Genomic DNA, 12634 nt, shown 5'->3' with positions numbered 1-12634 from the left:
GGTACCATAAATTCCACAAGTTTATGCTTTCTCAAGGCTACAAACGTAGTGAGTTCGATCACTGTCTATATACAAAGAAGGCTAAGGATGGCAGTTGGCTGATCCTTATTTTGTATGTGGATGACATGTTGATTGCTGGCAAGCACTTGGAAGAAATTTCAGCTTGAAGTCAAAGATGGCAAAATTGTTTGACATGAAAGACATGGGTGAGGCAAGTCATATACTTGGTATGTGCATTGAGAGATACAGATCAAAGAAGTTGATTTGGTTATCTCAAACAGAGTATATTGACAAGGTTTTGCAACGTTTCAATATGGAGAAGGGAAAGGCACTGAGTGTTCCATTGCCACCATATGTGAAACTTAGCAAACAAGATTGTCCTGTGTCTGAGGAAGAACAGGCTGAAATGGATAAGATTCCATATGCGTCTGTAGTGGGTAGTTTGATGTATGCAATGATTGCTACTCGCCCAGACATTGCATTTGCAGTGGGAGTAGTAAGTCGATACATGTCAAACCCAGGCAAGAAACATTGGGAGGCAGTGGAAGGAATATTGAGATACCTGAAAGCTACAAAGAGTATGCGTATATGCTATGTGAGTCAGGAGCTAAGTGTAAAGGGTTTTACAGACTCAGATTATGCAGGTGACTTAGACAACCGAAGGTCTACGTCAGGGTATGTCTTTACATTGGCTGGTGGAGCAGTATCATGGCGTTCTAGATTACAAGATTGTGTTACTCAGTCTACTACAGAGGCTGAATATGTTGCAGCATCAGAGGCATGCAAAGAATCAATTTGGCTTAATTGACTAGTAACAGATTTGGGAATCAAAGAAGAGATGCCTGTGTTATATTCTGATAGTCAAAGTGCTATACAATTGGCTTGCAATCCAGTTTATCACTCAAAGACAAAGCATGTGGATGTGAAGTATCATTTCATCAGGGAAAATGCTCGAGGATAAGCAACTTGAGCTTGTCAAAGTTCACACCACAGAAAATCCTGCTGAACTACTTACAAAAGGACTTCCCTCAGAGAGCTTTGCGCATTTTCGCAAGCAATTAGGTGTAGGGTAGTACATCACTTCTCTACATTTCTTGTATATTAGCTTGTATAGTAGCTTCTCTCACACTTAAAGTACCACATTGGACTTTAAGTGGAAGGTTGTTACGGTATAAAGCCCAATGTGGTCGCCCAGGTAAGTGGGCGGGCCGCCAGGTATGTACACATATTCTTTTGTAAAAACCTAATAAGAACTCACTATGCTCTACACATTACAGTAGAGCGACTTCACCATATCATCGTGCTCTTCTTCTCGCACTCTCTCTCGCGTCGCACTTCCGCTCGTACTCCTTCAATAAGCATATACTCTCTTTTTATAAGACTAATTGCCACAGAGCTCACATTTACGTGGATCCTAACAGAGAGTATGCTATTCGCATTGATGACCATGGTATTGAGTTCGAAGAGGAAATCAGGGCGAACAAACAAGGAAAAATGTACATGGATAGAAACAGAACTCAATATTTACAAGTTGAAAACCCTTATGTGATAGACAAGTGGGGGTTAGAAGTAAACACCATAATTCCAGATATGGCAGCAAAAGAAGGACCATCAACTTTTAGAATTCGAGGATACGATCAAGTTAATTTAAAGCCTTTGAAAGAGCTTAGTACAGACAATCCTAGGATCGGAATCTATTGTTGGGAGGATAGAAACGTTAAGGATCTTCCGTGGACTTTGCATGCCAAATCAGGACAATTAACACCCATGAAAATCATATATATCTACAAGATCAAAGATAAGGGATCAACAGACCTACCAACCTACCTGTTTAGGGATTGTTATAATAAGAACTTTGTTATGATGATTCCTAAGGAGGTGGAACAAACCAAATATCAAGGGTATTCCATAAGGGATTGGATATTGGGCCAAGGACCAAAAACAATTCCAAGAGATGAACACCATGAGAGATCTTCTGAGAGTAATTTTAAGAAACCAAAATCAACCTCATCATAAAGAAAATCAAGTGACACTAAGGCCAGTCGAGGGCTACATGAGTCACTATTTCCAATAGACTGGTTTGTGTTGTGCGCGTGTAGCGCGTGTGCGGAGTGTGTGTGAGAGAGGGGAAGAAGAGAATGGGGAAGGGGATGATGCACAGATAGCCTGTGTTGGGTTAGTGGAGAAGAAAGAGAAGAGTCAACTCTTCCTCTTTTTCTCCCTATATTGATTAGGTGAAATCAAGTGTACAAGGGTGGTTTCCCACGACCACCTGGCCTACACCCCAACAACCTCCCACTTGAAGGTCATGGTGGCCAATAGTGGCATTAGTATAGTTAGTCTATACAATATTGATGAAGCATTTCCAAGGCTTCATCCTACACCCATAAGTTCTATACAATGTGTAAATCGCTCCGAGGCTAGGCTCTTTGTGAGAGCATCTGCGAGGTTGTCGTCAGTGTGAACCTTGACAAGCTCGATACGCTTGCCAACCAATGCATCTCGTATGACATGGTATCTGACCTCTATGTGTTTTGACTTTGAGTGAAACACTGGATTCTTTGCCAAAGCAATGGCACTTTGACTATCACAATGTAGTACTAGAACCTCGTGAATGCCTAAATCTCCCACTAGACGAGCCAACCATATGGCTTCCTTGCTGGCGTCAGACGCATCAACATATTCTGCCTCAGTGGTAGATGCAGACATGAAATCTTGGAGACACGATCTCCAAGAGATAGCTGCTCCAGCAAACATGAACACATAGTCAGATGTGGATCTTCTACGATCCACGCAACCCGCATAATCCGCATCCATGTAACCTACAATAGATGCATCACAGTTTCCAAAGCGTAAACACTTGCTAGGTGTACCTTTCAAATATCTGAGGATTTTCTTCACTGCTTCCCAATGCTTCTTGCTAGGGTTTGCCATGTACCTACTAACCACTCCCACTGCATGTGCAATGTCTGGTCTTGTGGCAACCATAACGTACATCAAACTGCCAAGTGCTGAAGAATATGGTACTTTCTCCATTTCCTCTTTCTCAGCCACCACTGTCTTGGGAGAGTCTTACTTGCTAAGTTTGGAGTATGCTTGCATTGGGGTACTCAATGACTTCCCCCCCTGCATACTAAAACATTGCAAGACTTTGTGAATGTACTTTTCTTGAGATAATTCAATAATTCCACGTTGCCTGTCTCTCTTGATGTGCATACCAAGAAAGTGATTGGCATCTCCCAAATCCTTCATGGAAAACTGAGTGTTTAGCAGCTTTTTCAACTGATTGATCTCATCAATTGATTTGCCTGCGATAAGCATATCATCTACATACAAGATCAAGATGATTAAAGAACCATCGTTCAATCTTTTTGTGTATAGGCAGTGATCCTCTTGAATTCTTATGTAACCCTGAGACTGCATGAATTTGTCGAATTTTTGATACCATTGCCTTGAACCTTGCTTGAGGCCATAGAGTGCCTTTTTAAGTCTACAAACCAACTCTGTCCTCGTTGGTTTTTGGGTTTCACATACGAATCCCTCTGGTTGTTTCATGTAGAAATCTTCATCTAGATCCCCATGAAGAAATGTTGTGTTCACATCCATTTGGACAAGTTCTATGTCCTGGATAGCAACCAAGCCAAGCACGTTGCGAAGTGTAGTCATCTTGACTACTGGAGAGAAAATCTCATCAAAATCCACATCTTTTTGCTGGTTGAAACCCTTGTCAACTAGACGAGCTTTGTATCTAGGCTTGGGATCTTCCGCTGTATACTTCTTCTTGTATACCCACTTGCAAGGTAAAGCATTTTTGCCTTTTGGTAATTCAACCAAATCCCACGTCTCATTAGCCACAATCAAATTGTATTCTGATTGCATAGCCTGCTCCCACTTAACGCTATCATCCATTTGTGTAGCTTCTCTGTAGCAGGTTGGCTCTCCACTGTCAGTGACCAAAATGTAGTGTATACCCGGCTCAAACCGCTCGGGCGCACGTGATACTCTCTCAAAGCGTCTCTGTGCGTGACTGCTGGACTCTGCTCTCTCCGGAGCAATAGTAGTATCTTGCACTTGAGGAGTAGGTGCAACACTACTGAACTAAGTTGGTTCGGAGGCTACATACTCAAAACGAACACGTCTGTACTCAACATCTTTGATGGGCTTCTTGTGCATTTTTGATTCATTGAAAATCACATGTGAGCTACGAATGACTTTGTTTGATTCTGGGTGCCAGAGACGATATCCCATCTCTCCGTTTGCACCATAGCCAATAAAAATGCATTTGTGTGATCTGGGATCTAACTTTCGATGAAGTTCTTTGGGCACATGTGCATATGCCTCACATCCAAATACACGTAAATGCTCATAGCTTGGCCTTTTGCCAGTCCATAATTCCTCTTGAATTTTGAAATTCAAAGGAGAACTAGGTGACATGTTGATGATGTGCACTGTTGTCAGAACAGCTTCCCCCCAAAACTCTGGAGTAAGCTTCGCCTTAGACATCATAGAGACAACTCGCTCTTGAATCGTACGATTCATTCTTTCAGCTATCCCATTTTGTGCAGGTGTGTATGGAGCAGTAAACTGCCGCCGAATGCCTCTTCTATTGCAAAAATCCTTGAACTCTGTGGAGACGTATTCTCCACCATTGTCTCTGCGAAAATCTTTGAGCTTTGTTCCTGATTGGTTCTCAACCATGGCGAGGAATTTTTGGAATGTCGAAAAGACTTCTTCCTTACGCTTAAGGAGATACACCCACACCTTTCTGGTAGAATCATTTATGAACGTGAGAAAGTAGTTTGCCCCCCCTAGAGTTTTATGTGGCATTGGACCACACAAATCAGTGTGCACTAAGTGTAGAGATTCGCCTAGTTTCTTATTCAATGGCGAAGATGTCAATCTAGTCTGTTTGCCATATAGACAATGCTCACACATTGGAAAGTCCGTGTAATCTAACACAGGTAAGTAGCCAAAACGATGAAGTGTTTTCATTCCCTTTTGGCTAATGTGCCCTAGCTGGCTATGCCACAACTCAGGAGACGGAAGCTCGGCAACATAGATAGAGTGTTCGTCGACACTCGAAACAAACAAAGAGTACAGGGATCCATTTTTATTGCCTTTCATCATGATAAGGTTGTTCTTGCGGATCATCCAAGAACGATTACCAAAAACTGTAGTGTAGCCAAGATCATCCAATTGCCCTATATAAAGCAAGATTTTTGTAAGCTTGGGCACATGTCTGACATTCTGCAGCACAAAAGTAGTGCCATTATGCATCTGAAGTTTCACATCACCAATGCCAATAATGTCAAGCTCATAGGAATCACCAAGCTTGACTATTCCATGCATGGATTCATAAGAGGAAAACCACTCTCTATGCCGTGTGACATGAAAACTTGCACCAGAATCAAGGATCCAATTCTATGCATAACCCTCATCCTGTGCAACCAAAGCATCTGGATTGAGATCTGAAGTGAAAATGAGAACATCTGAGGCATCTGCTGTCACCTCGGCATGAATCTCTGTGGGTATAATGAGCATCACTGGAGGAGGAGCATCCTCTACTGCAGTGGTAGGTATGGGAGACTCAACAATATTGAGTTCCTCAATCTTTACTGTACTTTTGCCTTTGCCAGAATTATCGTTTTGCATGTTTTTCTGATCTCTTAGGAAACTGCGACAATCCTTTTTGTAATGACCCTTCTTGTGGCAATAGTAACACTCGACATTTCTGGCATTGCGGTCTCTACTTTGGTTCCTATGTCTGCTAGGACTACGAGGATTCCGCTCTCTTCTTTTGCTTTTGTATTTGTTTCTGTCACGGCCTCTTGGATTTTTTGAACTGCCTGCCATATATGCATCTCCATGACTAGCATTATCGAGAGATTTACGACGAATTTCTTCAGTGAGCAATGCATCTGTGACAGCATTGAACTCTAACTTGCCATTCGGAGCTGAATTCCTAATGGCTGTGCAAAAGATATCCCATGAAATGGGTAGAGAGCATAACAAGAAGATAGACTTGAGTTCATCGTCAAACTCCTTAAAGCCCTGAGATGTCAGCTGACTGAACAAGGAGTTGAACTCATTTAAATGACTGGAAACTGTGCTACCTTCTTTCATGTTGAGCTTCATAAGCTTTTTCATGAGAATAACTTTGTTGGATGCACTTTTGCTCTCCCATGCTGAACATAAGCTATCCCAAAGTTCCTTGGTTGTTTTCTTCCCTATGATAGTGAAGAAGACTGACTCGGCTAGATGTAGACGTATCTTAGCCATGGCTTTTGCATCCAAAAGCTCCCATTGAGCTTGGGTATAATCATCATCCTCTGCGCGCTCTTTCAATGGTTCTGAGAGGCCTTTGTTTATCAAAACATGTTTCATGCGCTCTTTCCACATGGTGAAGTTGCTGCCATCGAACTTCCGAATGAAATACTCCTCCTTTTCTGAAGAAGAAGCCATAGCTCATAAGAGGGTTTGAGAGGTGCCAAACTATGGCGAGAAGCTGTAGAAATCTGGGCAGAGTAGCCTTTGTATCGGGAGTAAAATCTCAACCGAGATAGACTCAAAAGTGCCAACAATGGAAGTCACGACTCGCGGGAAGTAAATCCGGCAAAGTCTCCTTTGTATGAGGAGTCAAAACTCAACTCAAAATGCATATAAATGTGCCAACTGCACTAACTGGGTATCTGCTGTACAAAACCACTGCTATGTGAGTGTCAACTCGGTGTCAAAAGCATAAATAACCGTCTAGATACATATCATATGGCAAGGGTATCGTAAAGGGGAACTCCATCTACCTGTATCATTGAAGCTGTCTCAACATTCGAGCACACCCTAGCTCAAAGAAAACCTCACGCTATCGACCCTCCAAAGGCTAATGCAGACACAAATGGACTAGCCACAGTCTCAGAAAGGGCTCAGCTTCCGGTCCGAGTCTCAGAAACGGCCGGGAAAAATTACCAAAATAGCCAAAAAATGGCTCCACACGTAGTACAGTGGGCAGTGTCCGCAACTCAACTTACATGAGTAAAACCGCGCTCAAACAGGCACCAAGAACTGCTGCATGCAGTGAAAGTGATCCCTGCGGGGATATCTGCTCTCAAAAGAGCTCAGTAGCACTAGGTGTGCTCACAACAAAATGCATCTACCAACGCATGTGTCCGCAGCGAATCTGCTGTCGAAATGACTGCCAAATCGCCTGTGAAAGCGCTGTCTAGTAACCTGGAGAATCTGTGAGTGAATGGCCTGAAAAGCCCCCCTGTAGCCTGTAACCTACGTGTCGGTGTCGCTATGTGCCGATTTCTGCCGCCGGGCAGAAATATGCTAGTCGAATAGCCGCCAAAGGTGTCGTATCCGAAAACTGTGTCGCACAGGGCGATCGGTGCGCTCGGTGCCGATGCTGGGTGTCACTCCTCTATGATAGAGGTACCTCAGCCGCTCATGTCGCAAGCATGGTCGTCGATCGCGGGAAAGCGCTCGTGTGGGGAAGCGCCCGGTGTCTAGGTCGGATGTCGGAGATCCGCCGCAATGAGGAGTGTTGAGCCGGTGCGCATGAGTGGTGTCGATGTCGATGTCGCCTTCCGCCGCGCCGGGCGGAAGTGGCTAGCCGAGTAGCCGTAATACACCAATGCTTGAACGGTCAATACCGAGTCGGATCGGTATCGATCGCAGATCTTGCTCGTACTGTGAAGATTGCTCTCAACTTGTCGGAATCGGTTGCTTGTGCTCGTTCGCAAGCACGGTGTCAAGATCTCTCTCTCACTCTCTCTATCTCACAAAATTTTCGCGCAATGAGAGAATGTGTGTCTATCTCTCTATCTCACAAGCTGCAAATGTCTGAGAAGCTTCCTTTTTACGAGCTTAGTGGGAATGAGCCCTTGCACACACACTATTGTGGGAGTGTGTAATAAAAAAAAGCGTTGTCTGTCTGTCGAAACCTGCCTGCAGGACGATTGTGGGTGAGTGAGTGTGTGTGTGTAAAGACACACAACATGCCAAAATTGTTGCCCTTCTCCCAGCGCTCACGAGCTCTTGATTTGATTCAGTTCGACACTACCTGAATGGGCATCTACTGGACCCCCGATTGCTTGACTTCTCCTATTGCACGCCTGCAGATTAGTGTGTGTGTATGTGCTTAGCTCGGCTTCAATTGCTGCTACAACTTGATCATAGCCCGTGCTGCCCGGTTTGTTGACCAACTTTGCCTGCTTGCACCCTCAAATGGCTGTGCTCGGTATTGAAGCCTTCAACCTCACTGTGTGTGTGGCTTGGCTCAGTGGCAAAGAGCACTCTAGATTGTGCCCTCTATTGAATCAGATCACGACCTGTTGCCCTCGCTTTCCCCTTCTGTGCTCAAATGCTCATGGTGTCCATCTCCCAGCTCTGCCAAATGCAATCGGTTGCCTGCTTGGCCACTGAGACTTGAGTGTGTGTGAGAGCCATGCTGCTCAAGCTCTCTCTATTGCATCAAGCTTCAACTCTAATTACTATTCCTACTCCTGCTGTGTCGATTATGCTGCCGACTTTCTCGCAAGCCTAATTGTAGATTCCGATACAAGCCTTCAAGGCTTCAATGCTTGCTAAGTTATTTTCTACCGAGTTGAAGCTCATTTCTGCTCTCCTCTGCCCGAATTCAGCTCCTAAAGCTTGCTCAATTTCATTCGAGCCTTTCAACTCTTGCCCTTAGCCTGCTTGATTGTACTCGGCTGCATTCAAGTGCTCACCATCTCCAAGCTCTTGCACTGCAGAATTTGCTCAAGCTTGAGCTCTTGCCTTGAGTCCTCCTCCAAGCCTTGCCTTGCTACCCGTTGTGTCGATTTCGTGTGCTCAAGCTCTGCAAAAGGCTTATGCCTTTGACTCGTATTGTATTTCCCGATAGCTACAAACCTGCAAGCCTTCGATTTCAGTTGGTTGCCTCAATTGGCTCGATTTCCACCATTTGAGCCCTCCTTTTGCTTCTCGGTTCTCTGGCTGCCCCAATGAGCTCACTACAAACTGCTGCTCCCACAGCCGATCGAGCTCGAGCTTACACACTGCATTGCCGTAAGGTTCCTACTGCCTGCTCCCTTATCTTGATTGGGGTCGCTACATGCGCGGTAAGCCGCGGCTCGGGGTCGGATGTCCTGAGCTCGGATACCAATTGTTGTGCGCGTGTAGCGCGTGTGCGGAGTGTGTGTGAGAGAGGGGAAGAAGAGAATGGGAAAGGGGATGATGCATAGACAGCCTGTGTTGGGTTAGTGGAGAAGAAAGAGAAGAGTCAACTCTTCCTCTTTTTCTCCCTATATTGATTAGGTGAAATCAAGTGTACAAGGGTGGTTTCCCATGGCCACCTGGCCTACACCCCAACAGTTTGAAGGACTCGAAACAAGACCAAGTGCCAGGAGACCGGGAGTTGAACCAAATAGATGTGTCATACCAGCTGATTTTCAGAAATGAGTTAGAAAATACAGTGGATCGTGAGATCCATACGACCACTTAGCAAGATTTAAGCAAGTGCTAAGAGTAGAACGCATATTCGATTTCCATACTCAATTCGAGGGGTTTGGAATGACATTAGAAGGAAAAGCATTAACATGGTTCCAAAACATTCCACAACTTCAATCATGGACTTGAATACCTTAGCTCAAGGATTTTTAGCTACATGTTCCAAAACGGGGATCAAACACAATACAGTAGCTCAAATCTACAGCTTTAAACAGAAACAAGGTGAGTCTGTTAGGGATTGTGCAACTCGAATGAAGTAATACATTGCCAGATGCCTAGATCTAGAGATACCTGCAGAAGAACGACTAGTATCATTGTTTTTAGAGGGATTACTAAACAAAGAACTTCATGCTATACTGTATAGCAAGAAGCATACAACCCTAGAAGAGTGTGTGTCAGATGCTATTGATTTAGGAGACAATTGTGATATTTTTAACGAAGAAGATGTCCCTAAGGATAATCAAGGTAAGAAAACAGCATCCACCAGACCTGCTCAAGTGGGAATGGCTACTGCAGCACCACTTTCAGCCATAGAAGACATGCTCAAAAGAATGAATGACATGCAAAAAGAACCTATGAGAGGACTAGGGCAAGGGATACCTAAACAAGAACAACCAATTAGACCACAAAAACGGTGTGCAATCAAGGGTAAATGGACCAACCATGAGACCAATGAGTGATATTACCGACCAAAGTATGATGGGAATGTTCAGTATGTACCTATGAGGCCACAAGGATAACCCATGTACATATATCAGTCTAATATGGCCCCAGATCAAGGACTACCGATGGGAGTGGAAAGACCTCAATCCGTGTTGGGTCAACAACCTCCATATCCGAGACATAATGCAGTGCCTGTAAAGTACATGCATCCAGATGGAGTCATAGATGAGCAAGCACTAGTTCCTATTACACCCTATGCTAAGTCTAGTCCATCTACATTAATGGTAGAAGGAGATTGGTATAATTCACATCCATCACCAATGGAAGAACCCGTGACTTATGCTACACTAGAGCTTGCACCAATGTACTATGTAGCTAATCAAGGTGTCAGACCTCCTATGGTAAGACCCATGATTAGACTAAGAATTGGAGATTGTCAAAACTGTGGTGCAGATGATCATTGAAAAAATGAATGCCCAGAACCTGACAAGAACCTCAAGCCAGTTGAAGCTTATTGCATACAATGTTGCAAAAAGGGAGGACATTTCTCGGAAGATTGTCCTAAAAAACCTTTAAACAAGGGTAAAACAATAGTGAACATAGTCCAAGTGATACCTAGTAGCTCATCTGAGAGTGAACCAATTGTTCCAATCAAGGTAATCACCAGAGCTCAGGCTAAGAAAAAAAAACATAACTCCTCTGATGATTCAAAAAATACAAAAATTTCCTCAAAAAATACCAAAAGAAGCAGAAACAAAAGGTATGAGATGAGAAAACACAAACAAAAGGCTGAAATCAAGGAGAAAGCAAAGAAGCTATTCCAAGAAAGGTTAAAGAAACTCGAAGCGAAATCAAGGAAACCATCGTTAAATTTGGAGGGTCATTTTTGGTGGATAAAATTTTTGAGCCTATTAATGCCACCTTGGAAGCCTACCAAGCGAGACTTAAAGCAGGCCAAAACATGGAAAACAAATGGAAAAACTATCTGTAAGGTCTCCGACCCCGAGCTAAAAGAGCACCATTGTACCATGAAAAGATCATAATGGAAAAAGTTACTATTTTTAGCAGTTTTTCAAATTCTGTCAGTGCCATGATGTTTAGAATGTTATAAAGCTTCAAAATGTGAATTAAAATAAATTTTGTGAAAATTTTCCAAAAATAGTAAGTTTTTGGTCACCCGACCCGTCCAGTTTTGACCTTCTCAAAAAACTGCACCCGTACCCCGAATTTGAAAAAATGCATTTTCGGACCCCGGGGGCTGCTAAATATCGCAGGTACTCGGACCAGTGCACCTTAGTTCTAGCTTAGCATAGCAAGTTTCGGCATCAAAATCTAATTAGAATTGCCCGTCTAGGATTAAAAACAATTTTTCCTAAGGTTGTGCGAGGAGGCACCGGGGCTCTGGAACTGTGTGGGAATTGACTCCAAGGCACTGCAGACACAATCTGGAAGCTAGAGGGCGCCCTCTCACACAAGTACAGCTCGTGGGGGCTTATCCATGCAAGGGAGAGAGAGAGTGAGTGAGTTCTGGAGCAAGTTGGACACTTGTTAAGTGTATAACTAAGTTGCCTTGCATAAAATGAGTGCTCTCTAGATGCATATAGCAGCACAATTCGAATTTCAGCTTGGAGAGGCCTATATAAGGGTGTGCTCACACACACACACAGGGACATATGCTCACACACACACACCAAGTACATACACACACCCTACACACATGCATACCTTGGGGAGGTGCTGCCGGCGGACATAGCTTTTGGGAGAAGGAGAACGGGAGGATAGAGCTTTCCAATTCTCGTCTTGAGAAGCCATTACATCAGAATTTCGAGAAGAAATTCAGTCGGCACTAAGCAATTTAATTCATGTTGTGCAATTCTCTCTCTATTACCCTCTTAATTCCGCATCTAGTATGCATAATCTTAGTCAAATTACTCATTAGATACACTCTAATTCTCCGTATCTATGAGCTATTGCATAATTCTTATTCAAATCAGCAATTATGCAAGTAATTGGTCACTCTTAATCACAGTCTAATACATGATAAGGATTCATCCGCTAGCCACCATTGTGAATAAAATCTAGTCGGCATTAAGGTGGGGAATGGTCTATTGCATTCTATTACTCTATAATGTGTAAACAATATAATTAAAATCAATTTACCCTTGGATTAGAATGCAATTAGGATAATTAATCCATCATTAATCATTAGGAAGAAAGAAATCCTCTCATCTATGCATATGGTAAATCTGCAAGCCTCAAATTGCACTAGGAAGTGATTAAGCACGTCTAATTCATTTCTAGTAGAATTGATGATGTAAAAATCTGAATTTTACAAATACCTAGGCCAATAATTTACCTTAGGGTCGATTCCCATAAAGAAAGTAAGGTGCTATCATAAGTCTCCATGTAATAAAGTAAATCTAGTCTCTCATACAAGGGATTTTGCTTATTGAATCTAATCCGTCATCATGGTTGTATGATTCTC

Source organism: Adiantum capillus-veneris, chromosome 21 (genome assembly GCF_014529385.1).
Source record: "Adiantum capillus-veneris isolate H3 chromosome 21, ASM1452938v2, whole genome shotgun sequence".
NCBI classification, from domain to species: Eukaryota; Viridiplantae; Streptophyta; class Polypodiopsida; order Polypodiales; family Pteridaceae; genus Adiantum; species Adiantum capillus-veneris.
This window is presented reverse-complemented; position numbering follows the sequence as displayed.